Here is a 17961-nt window from a genome sequence, read left to right on the forward strand (position 1 = left end):
GTACATTTGTGGGTCAGAAAGATCAGGCCAATGTGTTATATTGTGTATATCTGATTATATAAGATTTTTTCCATTTTTAGATAATAGATATTATTATACCATAAATTAATAATTAATGGTCAGAGACTCTGCACTGCTAGGTTTAACAGCTAACCCAATGTTGGTTATTGGTGCTTTTGCCAACATCAAATGATAGAAATGATTCATTATACATAAACATAAAGAGCCCAACACTTCCACCCTTATATATATGTCCTGGTTTTATTTCTGGACAAACAGTAATAAGCTAAGCAAAGAAAAAAAATCAGAAACATGTCAAGGTAAAGTGGTAAACTGGAGTCCTAAAATCAAACTTAACACTAACGAACTGAGACTGCATTGTGTCAGTTACAGTGTCACATTTCCCAGAAATGAAAAGCAAATCCTCACAGGTCATGTGTGTCTAATCAAAAAAACACACAGCAATGTAGAACTGTACTGTTTCAGGATATATACAACAATCAAACATCATTTTTGAATCACACAAGTAGGGTGATTATGATAAATTCCCCTATGTGGGTTAGCATTCAATCTTACTAGGACATGAATTTAGGGTTGTAGGGACAGTAAATAATTTATTTCTGTTTGTAAGTCACCTCCCAGCATCATGTTTTGCTCTCATCCCCACTATTGTCATACCCAATGACAGCTTAATGGATTATTGCTATTATGTTGTATAATCACCTGTGTATTAGTTGTGGATTTAGTTGTATGGAATAGCTGAATGTGCCTGCATATAAATATTTAATATATTCTGTCTTTCTAGTTGTCTCCTAATATAACATGCTCAGAGCAAATAATGAGTTTGACAAATGCTCTGAATATATTTTCATGACATTTTTTTATAATTGTACCAATATAATCTATAAATACAAACTAGCAAATAATTCAATGACTTATTCATTTTTAAACCTTCTTAATTTATGAAAGTGCGATAAACCCAATCTGGCACACAAGTCTTATTTTTGGCTCCCAAACAAATCCTAAATATCAATTGCAACTGGCCCGTCGCTGCATTGAAAAAGCCCCGCTACTACAATAGACCAGTGGGCTCTCTGCCTATGCATGGCCCCGCATTGGCCATTTAGCCCCATTTAGATTTAGCCCCACATTGCCCGCGTTTGGCATTTCCAGCACTCCCCCTCAGCTACACGTGGAAGATGCCTGGAGGCTTTTAGAGTTACAGGGGCTTCTTGGCGACCCATGGCCTTGTGTCATATAGCGGTGTCTCAGGCTATGCGTAGCCTGCTGTTATCCTGGTGTATGACGCTGTGGGCGCTGCACAATTGCCATGTTCCATCCCTGACGGAATGCCCTCGCTCCGTACCCAAGCTGCTCAACTGCTCTCAATGTTTGGCAGCACATATCTGTGGGAACAACTATTCTCAAGGATGAAGATGAACAAAACATTGCACACGAGTCGTCTTACTGATGAACACCTTCGCTCATTCCTGAGGATTTCCTCAGCTCGGAGCCTGACCCCAAACATTGATGAACTAGCATCCAAGAAGAGATGCCAGGTATCTGGGGTGGACCTTGAATACATTTTTTCTTTATGTACTTTTCCTTGCTACTCAAAGGCATAGACTTGAATAGTTGGATTTTGATAGAAAAAAATTGTTAAGATTATTGTTAGTTTGTGCTAAAAAAGTTACCATTGAAACTCAGAACTCAGACGGCACAAATAGATAAAGAGGCAGAAGTTTTTTTTCTTGAATAAAATTTTTTAAAAATGCTTATGCCTTTTTCTTTAATATAAATACACTTTCATCTGTAAAACTGGGTGATCAAGCAAACCTGGAATGGATTTCTTAAAAGCCATTTGCTATTTGTTAGCAAACCTTTTCAGTCCTGAAACAGATGCATTCCAACTCAGTCTACTCCAGGCTGCATTATGGAATATGACATTATTTGTAAAGCTAAACAATTAACAACAACATATATTTTTATCAGATGGATGCGTTTCCCTAGAGGTAGTCAACATTTTATGCACTAATTCCTACAGTTATCATTGCAGTTTTAAACAGATCATTGAGGAGAATAAAGCTTTTCTTTTTCCCCCCAAATCTCCCAAGATACATGGACTACTTTTTTAACCTTCATGGAAAACCAACTTTCCCTGGTTCCCCTGCATGCCGTAAATGTTTATGTTTGTTTTAACACACATGAGTGATCTATAGACCCTTCAAACTAAGCAATTATACTATATTGTACAACCTAAAGTATTATCAACCTGCCCTTTGTATGGATTTTCAAAGCACTTTGTCTGCCTCTGTGCAATCATGCCAATTATCATACCTCAGTAGCCTCAGTTCTTTTGTCATCTGGCTCTAGAGATCCAAGAGGGTAAATTAGGATCTTCTGAATTTAATTGGTTGACGTTTCATCATCTGATCTTAGTTTATCTAGTGTTTATTTAGTCTGTTCCGAAATATGTTTTATAATAACTTTCCTGAATAATGTGCTTGTGTATTGATTCTTTTCTTGGGCCATAGCCAATTATTTTTTTGGTATTTTGTGTCGGCCATTTAGATCTTGTGAGCTTGTCTTCTCATGGTTTTATCTTTGGCCTTTTATTCTTACTTGTGTATAGATTTACTCATTATGTAGACCCAGGTATAACCAACCCTGGCAAATTGTCATCTGTGTTTAAACAGACTACACTATTTGCCCAGAACATTGCAGACATTTTAAAAGAAGAAAAGGTTATAAGACTACCACTTAACTGGCCTTCAACCAGCCTGGTATTTGCAAACAATCCTGTATTCAGATAATATTATAATTTTATTAAAGCATTGCATGGAAATCCTAACAGCGAATAAGAGATATAACCGCAAATTCATCATCAGCAAATTATGTGGTAAATGCCTGTTTGTTTATTTATTACTTTTAAAAGCCATTTACAAAGCAAAAATTGCAAAAGATGTTATTTGAATTATGTAAAATATAGCACAGAACAGATACCCATATATACATATATATATATATATATATATATACACACACACACATACACACATATGCATCCACCACATACTTATGATTACAAATCTGTAACCCACTTTGACCCAATTATTTTTAATTCCTTCTACATAAAATTGAGGTTATTTTAATAAATGTTCTATTTTTTAGTGCTGCCAGTCATTACACCTGTTTGACCATGATGCAAAGTGATAAAGTAGTTTTGTAAACTTTTACACAACCAGTACATGATTATTTAGTCGGAAAAGAAACAATGCAGTAATAAGCACAGTGGCCTTCTATTCCCTTCACTCAAATAGGCCATTAGCTGCCCTAGGGCAAGAACAACTCGGTAAGTATCTTATCTCTTCCCTGTTAAAATAGCATGCAATAACTGCAGACCACAGTGTTTAGAAAGCTTAACTACTTCATATCTGCAAGAACTGTACCCCTCTGAGCAGAACATTTTTTTGAGATGCTTTTATTCTGTGCTAAATAACCTTTTGCTCTATAATCCAACATAAAAAAAACACATTGCTTTGGTAAAATAATTTAAAAAATTTAATGTATATTAGACATAAACATGGATAAAATAAAGAAACCTTTTTATATGCAATTTTTTGTGCGGTTTGCAGAACTCTAAATGATTACACTTAAGGCTTTTTTTCCTTATCAGAATTGATGGAGATTATGATGCACATACACTGGATAAGGATTTTTAATGAGTGACTGTACTGAACTGAGCAGGCATAACAGCAGTGGCATTGTTAGGGCTCGTGAACCTTATATCAAGACTCTTATTTAAGAGTCAAGTCTTCTTTCACTAGCAAACAGTGACGCACATAGGAAAAGTGACTTTGTTGTCTGTGTCTCTTGCCTCTCCTCCTAGTGATTTTCCATTGTGTTACAGGAGAGGGGGAGATAGTTGAATGGCCACGTTCTAGAGGTTGCTTGATTTAACCCTGTTCAACACCCCACTTCTCAATAGTTCTTAGTTGCTTAATAATAGCTGGATATTTTATTAAATTGTATTTAGGATAAGCGTAGACAAAACTCTGTGCAGAATGCATTTGAAAGGAGATGTGTGTCTGTAAGACTATTACTTGAGGCATAATAAATAAAGCCCATTTTGTGAGTAAAAACACTGGTATATGCGTGCTATGGTGCTGTGAATATTTGAATATAGGTTATTTTTTATCCATAGCTCTGCTAAGCCCTTTCCACTGGTGGAATAAGGTGACCATGGCCACTGTTCACTACACCCTATCTAAGCCCCATCATTTTATTAAGGGTGTATCCAATTTTACACAATCCTAAATAAAGATTTTTACGATAATTGCAAAGACTTACCCTTTATACCTATAAATATAATGATGGCACTATCATAAAACATTATACATCAAATAAACCCCGAAATTTGCTCTAAAATACATGTCACTGCTATCGCCTTGTGTCTTTCAGTCAGCTTGGTGTTTTAGGGGCAGATACTGAAATGACAGTCAGCTAAGTCATGCAGTATTCTGAAGAGATGGGCAGACAATAGGCAATGAGGATTGGGTACTATAGTATACATCAGGAAGTACCCCATGAATATGGATGCCCAGTTACAGTGCTTGTGCATCATAAGAAGCATCCAATACACATATTTATTATTCTTGTAATTGTGGCAACAACGGTAGGAGGATTATAAATTTGAAAGGATGCTGCATATCACAAGCAGTCCAGCATTAGAAATTGATTAGTAAACAAGAATAACATATAATTGATTTATTTTAGTTAATTAAAATCAATAAAATCAAGAGCATATTAGAATTGCATTTATATTATGCAAGACTAATCACAGAAAATGTTTTTTCCTGAGCACCTACCTTACAATTATAAAAGCTTAGTGAAGAGTGAAGAAGGACATGTGTATGCACTATTATGTATGCTTTATGATGAAAAGGCTGACATCTGTGGATTTGTCCTTTAATAATGCATATAGCTTTGTTGTCTCTTTGCTACTTGTTATGAAAGGCTTCTTGTCTGGATAAATAAGGATAGTAGTAATAAGTTAATATTTGTTGTCATTTAGCCACATATAATTTAAAAATAACTACTGACAAAAGAATAGCAAATGTATGCCATTCTCCTCTCTCAAATGTTTAAAAATTAATGATGTAATGTTAATCATAAAAAGAATAATTGTGTGCTTAATCTTAATTAGTCTACCTACAAAACTAGAGGAACAAGGATTAACAATACTTACAGCAGATATAACATGCCAAAGAGGTATTTGACAGTTCCTTACAAGATATTCCTTTGGAACATAGTGCTAATACTACTAAAATGAAACAATCCATGTAATAGACTAGCAATGGAGTTTAAAGGAAAGGTATTTGTATACTCTCTCCTCTACAATCTATTATGAATGCTGCAGCCAGAGTCATCCATCCTTCCCACCACTCCTCTTCTGCTGTATCTCTTTGTAGCTCTCTTCATTGGCAGTTCCACATGGCCACTAATATACCTTACTCCTGTATGGTAACTCAAGTATAAGCTATATCTTCAGTGTATGGGACTAATCTCTGAGTATGTTTGTGGTAGTATCTCCCCACAGAACCATGAAGTTAACAGGGACCTCTTGTCTTGTTTCCCAACCAGTCCACCTACTTCAGACAAAACAGACCCTCAATCTAACTAAAAACAAGTCCTTCCTTCCAACCTAATGCTTCCAAGAAGATCCTCCCTATCACTAACGTGTTAAATGAATAATATAAAGTGGTTTATTAAAGGGATTCTCCAACAGCTCCATTCAAAAGTTTACTTATTCTCCTAAATGATCAATAAAGCCAATTCATTGGATGTAATTTTGAATCTTTGACGTTAAACTGTGGAACAGGAAAGGGATGGATAGATATTCAAAAATGTGCTAATTTACCCCTATAGAGAAGGATGAAGTACATTCCAAGAAAGTAGACATCCTGGGTAATGTCTGCAGCAGGCGTATGACTGCAAAATTAGGCCATTGGAGATTTTAGTGTTGTGGTTGTCAATGTATAATGTAATAGGGCTTCAAATATGGCCCCTGCCAATTATGCTTAGTATTAGTAATGCTTTTGTAAGCAGGGCTTGGCCTTGGGTAAATGGCTCTGTGCACCTTTTCCATGGATTGCTGCCAGTTATCAGTCTGTCATGTTATTTCAGCTCTGGTAGCTCCTGTGTCTACAGAATGTTGTGCTCTCATCTCCAATACTTTCATGTGGTCCAGATACAACAGCAGTGGAGGAAGGGAAGAGAAGCTGTAAGCACAGCAACCTGCAGACATGGGAGCCACCAATATTGGCAAACACATAGATCTGCAAGGGATGGCAGACAGGCCCCACAAATTTACAGATGACCTCTAGGGAGACCTAACATATCATTGACCCGGCAGGCCAGCACTGAATGTAGATATGTTTTCCCTAAGGCTTACCTAGATCTGCATTTGATTTTCAGTTTTCAGGAATTTTCTCCAGGTTTCTTATAATATGTTATCTGCCAGACTCTGCTGAAGGCTGAATCAGAGATGCTTTAATTGCATGATTATTAGCATATTAGCGGCTTTAGCATAATATGCGTGTTGATTAGCCTATCACTGATGCGTTTTTCATTTAAGTGCTAGGTCCAGTTTTAACAAGTATCCTGAGAAGACTTCTGGGGGGGGGGGGGGGGGGGGGGGCATCGTCTGAATTTAATTTTTTGTTGCAACTTCAACTCCTTGACACCACTGTGTGCTACCTGATTTTTAGAAGGATTCTACCCATGCTTATAGTATCTTGTTGCTATACTGGATATCACTGTGTAAAATGGAGCCACATAATAACCTCAATTGTTTTGGAAGCCCACCCATAATGGATCCAGCTGAAGAGTTACCTCTGGATAGGATATACAACACAGGAGCAAAACCTCTTTTGTATTGAATGTTATTTCTGTCCTATTTTGAAAAAAATCTAAGCTTCATTGATGGACCATCAGCTTGAGATTTGAATATACCCAACCCAGTTCTTACAGCTTTTATGATAAACCCTAAAAAGACAACCATGAATAGTTACAGCCGGAGGCACAGAATGAGTGAATACCATATCTGGTGACAAAGGTAATCACACCCAAGTAGAGGACTTCCCAAAGAGACTTTACTATGGCCCCACATTCCCACATAGCAGAGGGGAAATGTTCAATTTACCAAATACACAGAAGATTTGTATTGTACATGCCTATACATCTGTGCAAGACTAAGAAAAAGGTCATGGTTCTACTTTAACAACAGCTACACTAGAAAGGAGACATACTTAAAAAAATGATAGCCGGAGATTGTGGATATGTTACTGTTTTCCTAGTAGCCTTGAGACATTGGACCTGAGTTATAAAATTAAAGCTCTTAAGGACTGGAGAAGATAAACAATGGGAGAACCTGGGTAATCCAGCAACTGGTAACATAAAGATATGCAAGCTCATAATGGCCATTAATACATTTATGTTCAACGCTGAACATTTCAGTGTCTTTTAGTATTTGCAGATCTAATCTTGCAGATTCATTTGGTATTTTAAGAAAACTTGATAACCTTAAAAGTATACCAATAATGGTAACAGTATAATATTACACTACTCTCATTGACAAAGGATTGTCTTACTAAATCAATCATGCACCAGATCAATAAGCCAATTTACTAAGGAAGGGGGAGCTCAAAACACTTGAAACATAAGGAGGATGAAGGACAGACTAGATCTGTCATCAGGACTAACATATTATCCATAAAGAATTTGTACATGTAGGTGGAAAAAAAACTGACCCCCCCCCCCCCCTTTCTTGCAGAAAAGACAGTTTTGTACAAAAGCTAAAACCAGATTATCCAGGCAATCCCTTTTTTCAAACTTTATTGATCTGCTATCTCTCTGTGTAAGGCACACTGCCTCTATCCAGCAGCCTGTCTCATATAAACCTGCTTCTTTCTATACTGACTCTAATACGGTCCAAAACAGCCAATCCATCAGTGAAAATACAGATAAACTTACATAACAGTGAGAAGGTGACAGCTAAAATTTATATGGAAAACAGTTTTGGTGAAGAAGACCCCTTTATTTTTAAAAAGAGAATAGCAGTGTCAAAAAATGACTCCAAAGGGGTAAATACAACAGATATATATTCTGAAAATTCTTTAAACAAAGGGCAGATATGCAGAAGGCTTTTTCTATACCATATATTCTGTAAACAAATAAAAGGATTTAAAGAGGTCTATGTAACAGGCTATGTTATATGGCAATGTGTTTCATGTCCAGCAGTCTGCACGGAGGACTTATTTCCATATATTACTGATTCAAGGAAAAAAAAGTAGTAGAATAAAATGACATTTTCTCTGATCATACAAATAGTCTTTTCCTTGGGCTATGGTTCAGTTGCTGCCCCAAACTTCAATTTGCATATTCATACCTCAACTCCAAAAAGGTTTTCTCTTTTACCTTACTTTGATCTCAGCAAGCATTTCCCATTACAGACTTATCCTTCAAAAAACATTGTATATCCTAAATTAATTTGATGTCAAAGCATACAAACTCAGCGCATTTAACACTCTTAGCCCATCCTACCAGCACAGCTTCTCGCTTCATTTACAGCTCCAGTGCCTTACTAAAATTATTTGAGATTTTTAAAAAGTCTCAGAGGGGTTGTAAAGGATATTTTTAAAACATAGTCCTTTTACTGACTTTTTAAAAATCATTTGGCCCTGCAGTGAATGTGCCTCCAGTGAATTTTATCAGGAATAGATGGAACAAGATAAAAATAGAGATTCAAGCCAGGATTCAAATACAAATTGAATACATAAACCTGATACCCAAAAGAAAATCCAATAAAACAGTACTCTGTAATTACAGACCATTAAATAACAAATAAGCCTTTATAAATGATCTCAATAATTCACATTATTTGGCTTATATAGGGAATGGAATGAAATACTTTCATCTTTTCACTGATATACTACAATCTTTTACCCATTTAGTTGTTGGCGGGCCATTTCAATGAATGGTTGCTTTTATATTTATATCAGTTTGATTCAGGCATTGTGCTGTGACTGAGCTCCTAAAAAGCGATGGGTAAATCTATCCAGGTTCAAAATTTATCAAAATCCTAAAAATCCCTCTTATAAGGTGTGCAAACAGTGTGTTGAGGGTTTACGGATGTGGACAAAGGGAACACGTGATAAGATGCCATTTGGTATAGCTATGGTTTGGCGAGAGCCAGAGTATCATTTCAGTGACTGTTACTTTTGTATAGTGAAAAGCTCAGGATATAACAAGAAAAATAAATGTAACACAGAGTATCCTAATCTACCATCGGCTATACTCCCAGTGGCTCATTCAGATGAAATCCCAGTGGCGGTTTTCGGTACACTACCCTCTGTTGGAGAACATGATTATGGTGATGAACTAGGTGACAACAATCATGAAGAGTTTGAAGTTGAACAGGACTCTGTTCCCAAGGGATTTGATCAGCATGAATTGAGTGATTTGGCAAGTGATTTGGGACTGCATGAGAAAAACTTACTTGAAACTTGAAATCGTACTTTGGAACCAGAGAAATCGCATTTCTGCAGTACTTTAGAACTGAGTGGCTTTGTTTATTGCCAAACCATACCTGGTTTATTAGAAGAATTGGGAATTCCAATCTATAACTTAAATGACTATTCATCAATTCAACTATTCATCGATAGCTCAAAGCCGAGCTTAAAGTGTGTCCTCCTTCACAAGACAATATGTTTGGGTCAGTCCCAATTGGCCATTCAGTTTCTCTTTGTGAAGAATATGCAGACATAAAGAGAGTCATTGAGTTGTGCAATGTCACCAACACAACTGTGTCATCTGTGTTGACCTTAAAATAGTATGCTTCCTTCTTGGTCAGCAATGCGGATACACCAAGTATCCTTGTTACCTGTGTGTGTGGGACAGCAGAGCTCCTGAGAGGCATTGGGTGGAAAGGAATTATCCTCCAAGATCTGCCCTAAAACCAGGTGATCCAAACATTCTACATGAGCCACTTGTTGATAGAAAGAATATTATATTCATGCCTCTGCACATGAAGCTGGGTCTGATGAAGCAGTTTGTTAAAGCTTTGCCAACTGAAGGAGAATGTTTCAAGTACCTAATTTTGGCAATTCCTAGCCTGTCATTTGAAAAAATAAAGGCCGGTGTGTTTGATGGTCCACAGATTCGACAGCTAATCAAAGATGAATAATAATTACACAGAAATTGTCCAGAAACTCTTGGAGAGCTACAAAATGCTTGAATGCATTATGAGCATCAAGGTGAATTTTCTGCATAGCCATCTTTCTAACTTGACAGAAAACCTTGGTGAAGTAAGTGATGAGCAAGGTGAACGATTCCACTAAGATTTGAAGGTTATGGAAGGATGGTATCAGGGTAGATGGGATGTACATATGATGGCTGACTATTGTTGGAACATTCAGCGTATTGTCCTAACACTCCAAGAAAAGCTATAAGTGTACATTTTTACCTTAACCGCTTACCCGATTAATTTTCAAATGTTTTACTGTACAAAAATGTCATAGAGTAACAATAAATCCTTTGTATGAACAAAAGAAATTTAAATAAACAGTACATTCAAGATATTGATTTATTATTTTTTCATTTAATGTAAAATTTGTATGTTTTTTAACAAAAAAGGAGGCTACCATGTATCATAAAAACTGGATGTGATAGCAAAAACTAGGGTAATTTCTGGATTCATCACCCAAAAATTTATAAAAAAACATGTGTAAAATCTAACTCAACAAAAAATGACTTCCCCACATTATAATCGTATATTTATAGATTGTGGCAAATGTTTAACTTATATTTAGGCTGCTTGTATTATGTTTAATTCCTTCTTCCACTACTGAAATTATGTTTTTGTTTTTATTTGCCAAAAAGGATGGAAGTAAGGTTATGACAGCTCATTTTTTACCCTCCAATGCTATAGCAAAAGAAATGCCCACAATTGTGTATTGAAAAAATGTGACCATGAATTTACCTTAATACTGTAACAATCACTATCACACAATCTGCAGAAATATGTTCCTTCATCTGTTTAATAAAAAATATGCCATCCTCTAACATGTGCTGTCTATACCTACACAATGAACATATTAGGCAGGGTAGAGTGCAGGCTAAGCTATTTGGGTTCATTCCCTATATGGACACTAACTGCATGGAGTTTGCATGTCTCACCTCTGTTTGCATTCACTTCTAATGAGATCTCTATCTTTTACACATATTGTCCCAAGTGTATGTCTGCATACCCATTAAAGCGTTTGTCTCTACAGCTGAAGAATTTGATGTGAATAGTTCTCTACATTCAGTAAATTGGTGTGAATCAGTAAAATAGATTTCCTGCAAAGTTAACCTCCTTGAAGTTGCAGGAAATTTGAAAAGTGCACAATAACTCTGACCAGCCCCCATGTATTTGGTAACATATCTAATACATTATAATTTGTATTTTTGTCACACAGATACCTATTATTATTATTTTCCATTTCAGTTCCTAATCTTTCAATGCTACAAGTCACCATAACACCAAATCATCAGCAGACAGTTGTAAAAAAAAAAGGTATATTTAGAGAACATTTACAAAATAACAGGGTGGCTGCATACACTTGAAATGTTTTCATAACTGGACTACTATGATAAAAAAACTTCTAAAAAATAGAAGGTCACAAAGACCAATAACACTGTTATTTTCAGATTGGAACCATGGGAAATTGCATTTAGAAGAAATTGTCAAAGGCTGAAATTACATATATGGTTTACATAGTGTGATCAAAATGTCAATTACACTCATTCCTGGTTATACATATTACTACATTTAAGTGGCCAGGTCAGACCACATCTTGGTTTTGTGGATGCTTGAAATTTAGTCATTGCACACAATGAATTGCCACTTAACAGAAAACCATAAATGCCTACAGATGTAGACAGCAGAGGAATGACTTTATAATGCTGACAAGGGCCATGTCTCATGGGTGTTTAAGTAGCAGTGATTTATCGCTAATGCTAGCAATTCACAGCGATTTCTGGCTAGTGATTTATTAGCTACAATCGCTGGCTACTAAAAGAAAAAAACGGAATTTTCAGACAGGCCAAAAAAAGTAAATTAAGAGCGATTATAACTGGAGATCCTGACAGCAACACAAAATGCTGTTGAAACTCAACCATTGATTGACTGAGCTACAAATTGCTAGAAATTGAACAACTTAGCAAGTCCATAGAAAACAACTATGAATTTCTTAATAATTACTTTAAAAAAGAAATGGGATCACTGGGAAAAAATGTCCCTTTACAGTGTTGCCCTGCAGCAATGCATAGAAATGTACATTATGAGGTCTATTGATAAAGCAGTGAATCTAACATTCACTGAAACATTCCCTGTTGGAGAAACAATTACTGCCTTTGAAACACATGGTCCTGAAAGATTCTTCACAAGGGAGTGATTCAGTGAATGCCAAATACAATGCATAGACCTCTATGTGTGTTGGGCTGTGGTACCATTTATTCTTCCCGATGCACCTTCTGCAGCAAACTACAATGCACTATCTTGTGTTATGGTGTAAAGCACTGTTAATGTAAAATTCTTTTTTTATGTGTTTTGATGCATTAGCCAGTCAATTCAAATGAACAAGTTGCCCTAATGCAACAAACAGTAACATGCAACACATGTACAAATGTACAGTGTTTTCTGATCTGGAACAAGCAGACAGACAGTAAAAAAAAAATTAGAAATCCTCATTTGCATACTTATTTAAGGTCATTGACTCCAAAAACTGAAGCCACTGGTTCATCATGACACCCATAAAGCTAACATTTTTTTCTTGAAACAATTGCTCTATTCTCTTTTATTTAGTCCAAATATATATAAAATACAATATATGTTTTACATTATTAGCCTGATCTCAGCATGATGAGAAGAATTGATTAATTTTACCTATACCTCCATATGATGACCTTTTACGTGTTTACATCATTTATTCCAGAGTTACATCCAAAATCTGGATCCTCTTAAATCAGTCTAATAATTACCATTCACACATCTATTGTAACTGTTATCATTACCAAATGATTTTATTGTTTTGAGAGAAATGAATCCCTGGCCATGTGTGAAACACAGATTTTATCTCATTCTTATTTTTGACATAAAGTCTAGTGTAAAATGAGTATTCTGATTAGAGTCTGCACAAAGCCTCCTTGTTTTATTATCAGACAGACCCTGCCTGGTAGATTTAATGTGAGACAGTGGGATGTACAAAGACTAGCCAGGGAGTAAGAAAACACAATGCCTCTATGTATATATATATTTAGGCTCAACTAAACTCATCAGTAAGCGTGAGCTTTATGCCATAATCAGCAAGTAAAAACAGCATAAATCTAGATTATAGTGCACACACACCTTTTAATAAGTAAACTGTACCTATGACAGGTCCATGATCCTGGATACCTTGTCTATGGCATATGGGTTGATTCTCAGTTTTGCCAGGAATAAAGCCAGGCTTTACACTACAAGGCACATGGACCATGCAGCATAGGTTAAAAACAAAAGGCCACCGGATCTGAGAAAAAAGTTTTTGTCAAAAGCAACTTTGCATGTCGTCAGTGCCAAAAATCTCTTCTTCCTAGGGACTTTTTTTTACTTGAGTTCAGGTCCACTTTCAGCTGATCAGGGTCAAATGTTCCAAATATGTAACTGCAATTATAGTTGTAATAAAAACTGAAATCTGAATTTTACAATACTTATATTGGATACAGATGCAGAGGTAAATTACAAAAGGACCACCAGACCCATTACCTTTTTAGGGATCAATAACAAATATATATATATTCCCCTGACCCTTTTATTCTGGCAATTATATGTACAAAGCTGTGTACACTAAAACATTTCCATGTAAAAAGTAACACAAAGTAGAGAATGCAGCTAATAGTAATTTATTGCATACCAGGATGAATAAGTATGCTGCAAATTCTGAACATGTTCAGTTAGCCAAAACAACCAAATATAAATAAGCCATCATTAGTCTGTCTGCAGTAAGCTGTGAAAGGCTGATTTGTGATTGGTTGCTGTAGGTTACTTCATGGCACTATACTACTATCTAACCTCCATTTAAATTTTTTAATTCATGCATATTTCATTAAAGTGTGCTTATGGATTACAACCAACTCACAAAAGCTGATATTTATTTTCTATAACTAATAGATTGCATATTGCATAAAGAAGAAATCACATTACTAGCAATAAACAAAAAGCACTCAAATTAGGTGCTGCTATTATAAAACAACTGTGGAATCCAAACTATAGCTGATGGTATCACAAAAATGGTATTGGTTGTATATGTGAACGATTAAGGAAATGAATCTATTATTTAAGTGCAATCATGAATATTGATGTACAAAATTAAACACAGGTTGTATATTGTTATAATGTGAAGGTAGTACTATAAAATGGCCCCTAATGTCAGTACAGGCATGCTGATCACTATTAAATCACATACACTGCTGCATTCTGTTGCCTTCCACCCTTCTATGGATTGAACTCTCATATAAATCATTGTGGGTTTGGATATGCCAATGTGAATCCAAACTTGTAAATACTGACTACAACAAAGTAAATGATTCCAGTAATGCTATCTTACAATTTTAATTACCAGGGACACTTACTTAACAGAAATTACCTCCATTATCCATTCCATTAGTTCAATGGGCTTGTAAACTGTCAATATCATTCATCCATTGAATACAATAAGGGAAAAAAGTGCTCTATAACTAATGATGGAACTGTGCAGAAAGTCTGTATTTAAAGTAGTGTATTTTAGTACTTGTAGAGTCATGCACCAGCCTACATCATCAAATCCTTCATCTATTTCTCTGCAAAGATTACCACTCCAACTTTGACTAATTTACCTGACAGGCTGCCTGTTGGAAAGTCCAGACTATACATCTTCACAAAGAGGGTCTTGTTCACATTTTATTCCACGCTCCCGATATCAAAGCCAAGGACTTGTCACAAAATGTTAGCATTAACCCATCAAAATGAGCAGGATTTCACAGCCTCTGTTCCTTTGTCCACACAGAAAAGAGAATGTTCACATCTTCCATTTTCCAACCAGTGCATATACAAAAATCCATCCACTATTGCATGTTAAATCAGAAATCGTGTTAAATGGTTTCGCTCCTTCTATAAAGATCATTGTATGCATTTTATGTCCCCATTATTCCAAACAGACAGTTTAATACACCACCCATCTCTCTCTGTGAAACTGTAATATTCTTCCAATAAGACCTATTTTAAAGGTCACAGGTATTGGAAGGCTGAATGTCAGGGGCACCCTTCTTCATGTGCCCTCCACATTGGTAATCAATATTGATTACACTCCATTGTATGGCATGTATTAACTTTACAAATCACACCACCAAATGCTTCCTGCAGCAAAGTTGGGCTATAAGATGAGAATGATCATTGCAAAGGTGAACAGTTAAAGAGTTTTCTCTTCTCTAAGCACATCCCATCCTATACATAGTGCAACACGTCAGTAGATCGCACCTAGGTGAGACAATTTGTGTCATTGTGAAATTATTTTTGGTGGAAGATCTACAAAAAAAAAAAAATGAAGAATTTAATTTGCACCAAATTGTATGTGTCAGACATTCAGAATCTTGTGTGGTTCTATTATATTTCACTCGCTGAACAAGCCTCTAGGGATTTTCTTGCTAGTCTGCTGAGCAGATGGATTTTTGTTCATTCTTGCTAAAAGGCTTTTTTATAACCTATACATTCCAAAAAAAAAAAAAAATCAGTTTAACTTTCATCATGGTTGGGGCAATCTAAACCTTCTAAAAAGGGGACATGGTGTGTGATTGGGAGAGCTGGAGGCATTCTCTTTCCTGGGGATATAAAGGAAAATCAAACTTTTATGTCTCTAGTTCTCAGCTTGCACACCATGAGATCTGCTGCAAGGGCTGAATGATTAAGAGGTGCTATCTGGTCCCCAGGAGGTGCCTTTACCTATTAAAATGCCAATTAAACAAAAGTCTTAAAATGGCAGCAAGTACAGATGCTTTAGCACTTGTTTAAGGAAACCTACACAGATCAAGTGTGTATGTAGATAAAACTTAAAAAAAAGGCAAAATGAGGATAAAAATGTCTAAAAGACTCCCTGCTGCTTGTGTACTCCTCAGAGGTGTCAACATCACAAGCACTTTAGGGGAAATTTAACAAGCCTGCAAAGGAGGGGCAATCTGGTGCAGGAAAACTCCAGCATAGCCTGATTTAGGAAGATGGTAAACATCCATTGCTGGATAGTCCTTGTATAATAAGTACTATGGAAGAGTTTCCAATACGTGTCTGCTATATACAATGCCATGATCAACCATGCAACAGTCCCTGTTTTATGGCTTTGGGAAGTCCTGACACTTCTTCATAACCCCCCATCAGATACAAGGAAGACAAAGTGCTAAGGGGTTCTGTACATCCTACTCAGTGCAATAGATAAAATAGAATGAGTTAGAATAGTCCTGTACATGGAATTGCATCAGAGGAGTGCCCATGGTGCCACTTACCGTCCCTTATCCTGGGGCTGCATTGCCCTGGCAGTGTCCGGCAAGCTGGCAGCGCTCCTAGGAGCCGCACTTGTAGCTGTCCGCGGTGCTGAAAGAGGCGAGCAGTCCACAGCATAGCCGAGTCCCTTCCATGTGAACAGCAAATACTCCCACTGGCAGCTATTGGTCTATGGAAGTCTCCTAATCCACCTCTTAGCAGCCCCTGACCACAGGCAGGCAATGCCTGAATGGGGAGAGCAGCACACAGCTCCTGTATACACTGTGATGTGTCAGTACTATGTGCTCTCCATCTACAGCTCCATGCATCAGCTCACAATGCCGACAATTAGCACACACAGGACTCCTCATTCCTTAATTATTCATTAGTACATGTAGTACTGCTAGCTTGCCAGGGGAAAGGGAAAAACACATCCCGATAGGGAAAATCACAATGCAAGCTTTGATAGGGCACTGTGCAAATCAGATAACACTGACAGATCATATGATATGGCTTTATTTAATCTATGCCATGGCAGTATTGTCAATTGGCTACAATGACTCCATGGAGTGCCCTTTATCCAAATGGGTTATAATTGAAGAGATTTCATTTTGTGAACATCTGCTCACCGTCATTCCAAGGTATGCTTAATTCTGCATGCTAATACATTACTTTTATCAGGGCTTTCATAGAAGGCAGAATAGGAAATGTGCATTAAATAGAATATAGGTAATATCCACAATAGCTGCTACAGGCAGATTTTTCCACTTTCACACTGGCTTGTTAGGAAGTGTACATGGAGTTTCATGTCGATATTTTACTTGGTAGGAAAGTTCCATCTTGAGGAAACTGGCTGCAACTACATTTCACTTCAGCCTTTGGTTGTAAATCCTTCTTGTACTATCATTTACCAAGCTCTGATGTATCACTCCAGATATCTTTATTCTGCACAGCCCAGGCACTTATCCACTGCTAAGCCTTTACTCCATGCTTCTGTGGTTACAGAAAACAGGGGTATGGTATACTTAGAACATATGCTTTGGTGATTCTCATCAGTAGCTATAAGAAGATTTATGTGAGGATATATATATATGTACATATATACACATATGTATATATACTCCAAAGTGTATACACATATCTATAACAGTTATACTGTATTCCTCCATACACAAATCTACAAATACATTGCTAGTTACAAATCTCTACTGTAGTTACTACTGTAGTTACAATAGTATTCAGGTATAAAACACATTTATTACATATTTCTTGGTAATAGTAATTAGTACTTTGGGGAAAAATATATATAATAAAAATACACAGTGTATACCTATATATACACAACTGTTTCACTTTATACATGCACACAGAAA

At 36.4% G+C, this 17961-nt stretch overlaps 1 protein-coding gene across 1 annotated transcript in view; it reads right to left on the reverse strand.

Moving 5' to 3' along the window:
* The window catches only part of GRM8 (glutamate metabotropic receptor 8), a 500467-nt gene extending 483483 nt beyond the window's left edge, over window positions 1-16984 (reverse strand). The window contains exon 1 of the mRNA XM_072401591.1: window positions 16612-16984. The gene's annotated coding sequence lies outside the window, so the exon portion shown is untranslated. The remainder of the gene's footprint in view (window positions 1-16611) is intronic.
* Between the last annotated feature and the right edge of the window lie 977 nt (window positions 16985-17961).

Source organism: Pyxicephalus adspersus, chromosome 2 (assembly GCF_032062135.1).
Source record: "Pyxicephalus adspersus chromosome 2, UCB_Pads_2.0, whole genome shotgun sequence".
Classification (NCBI taxonomy): Eukaryota; Metazoa; Chordata; class Amphibia; order Anura; family Pyxicephalidae; genus Pyxicephalus; species Pyxicephalus adspersus.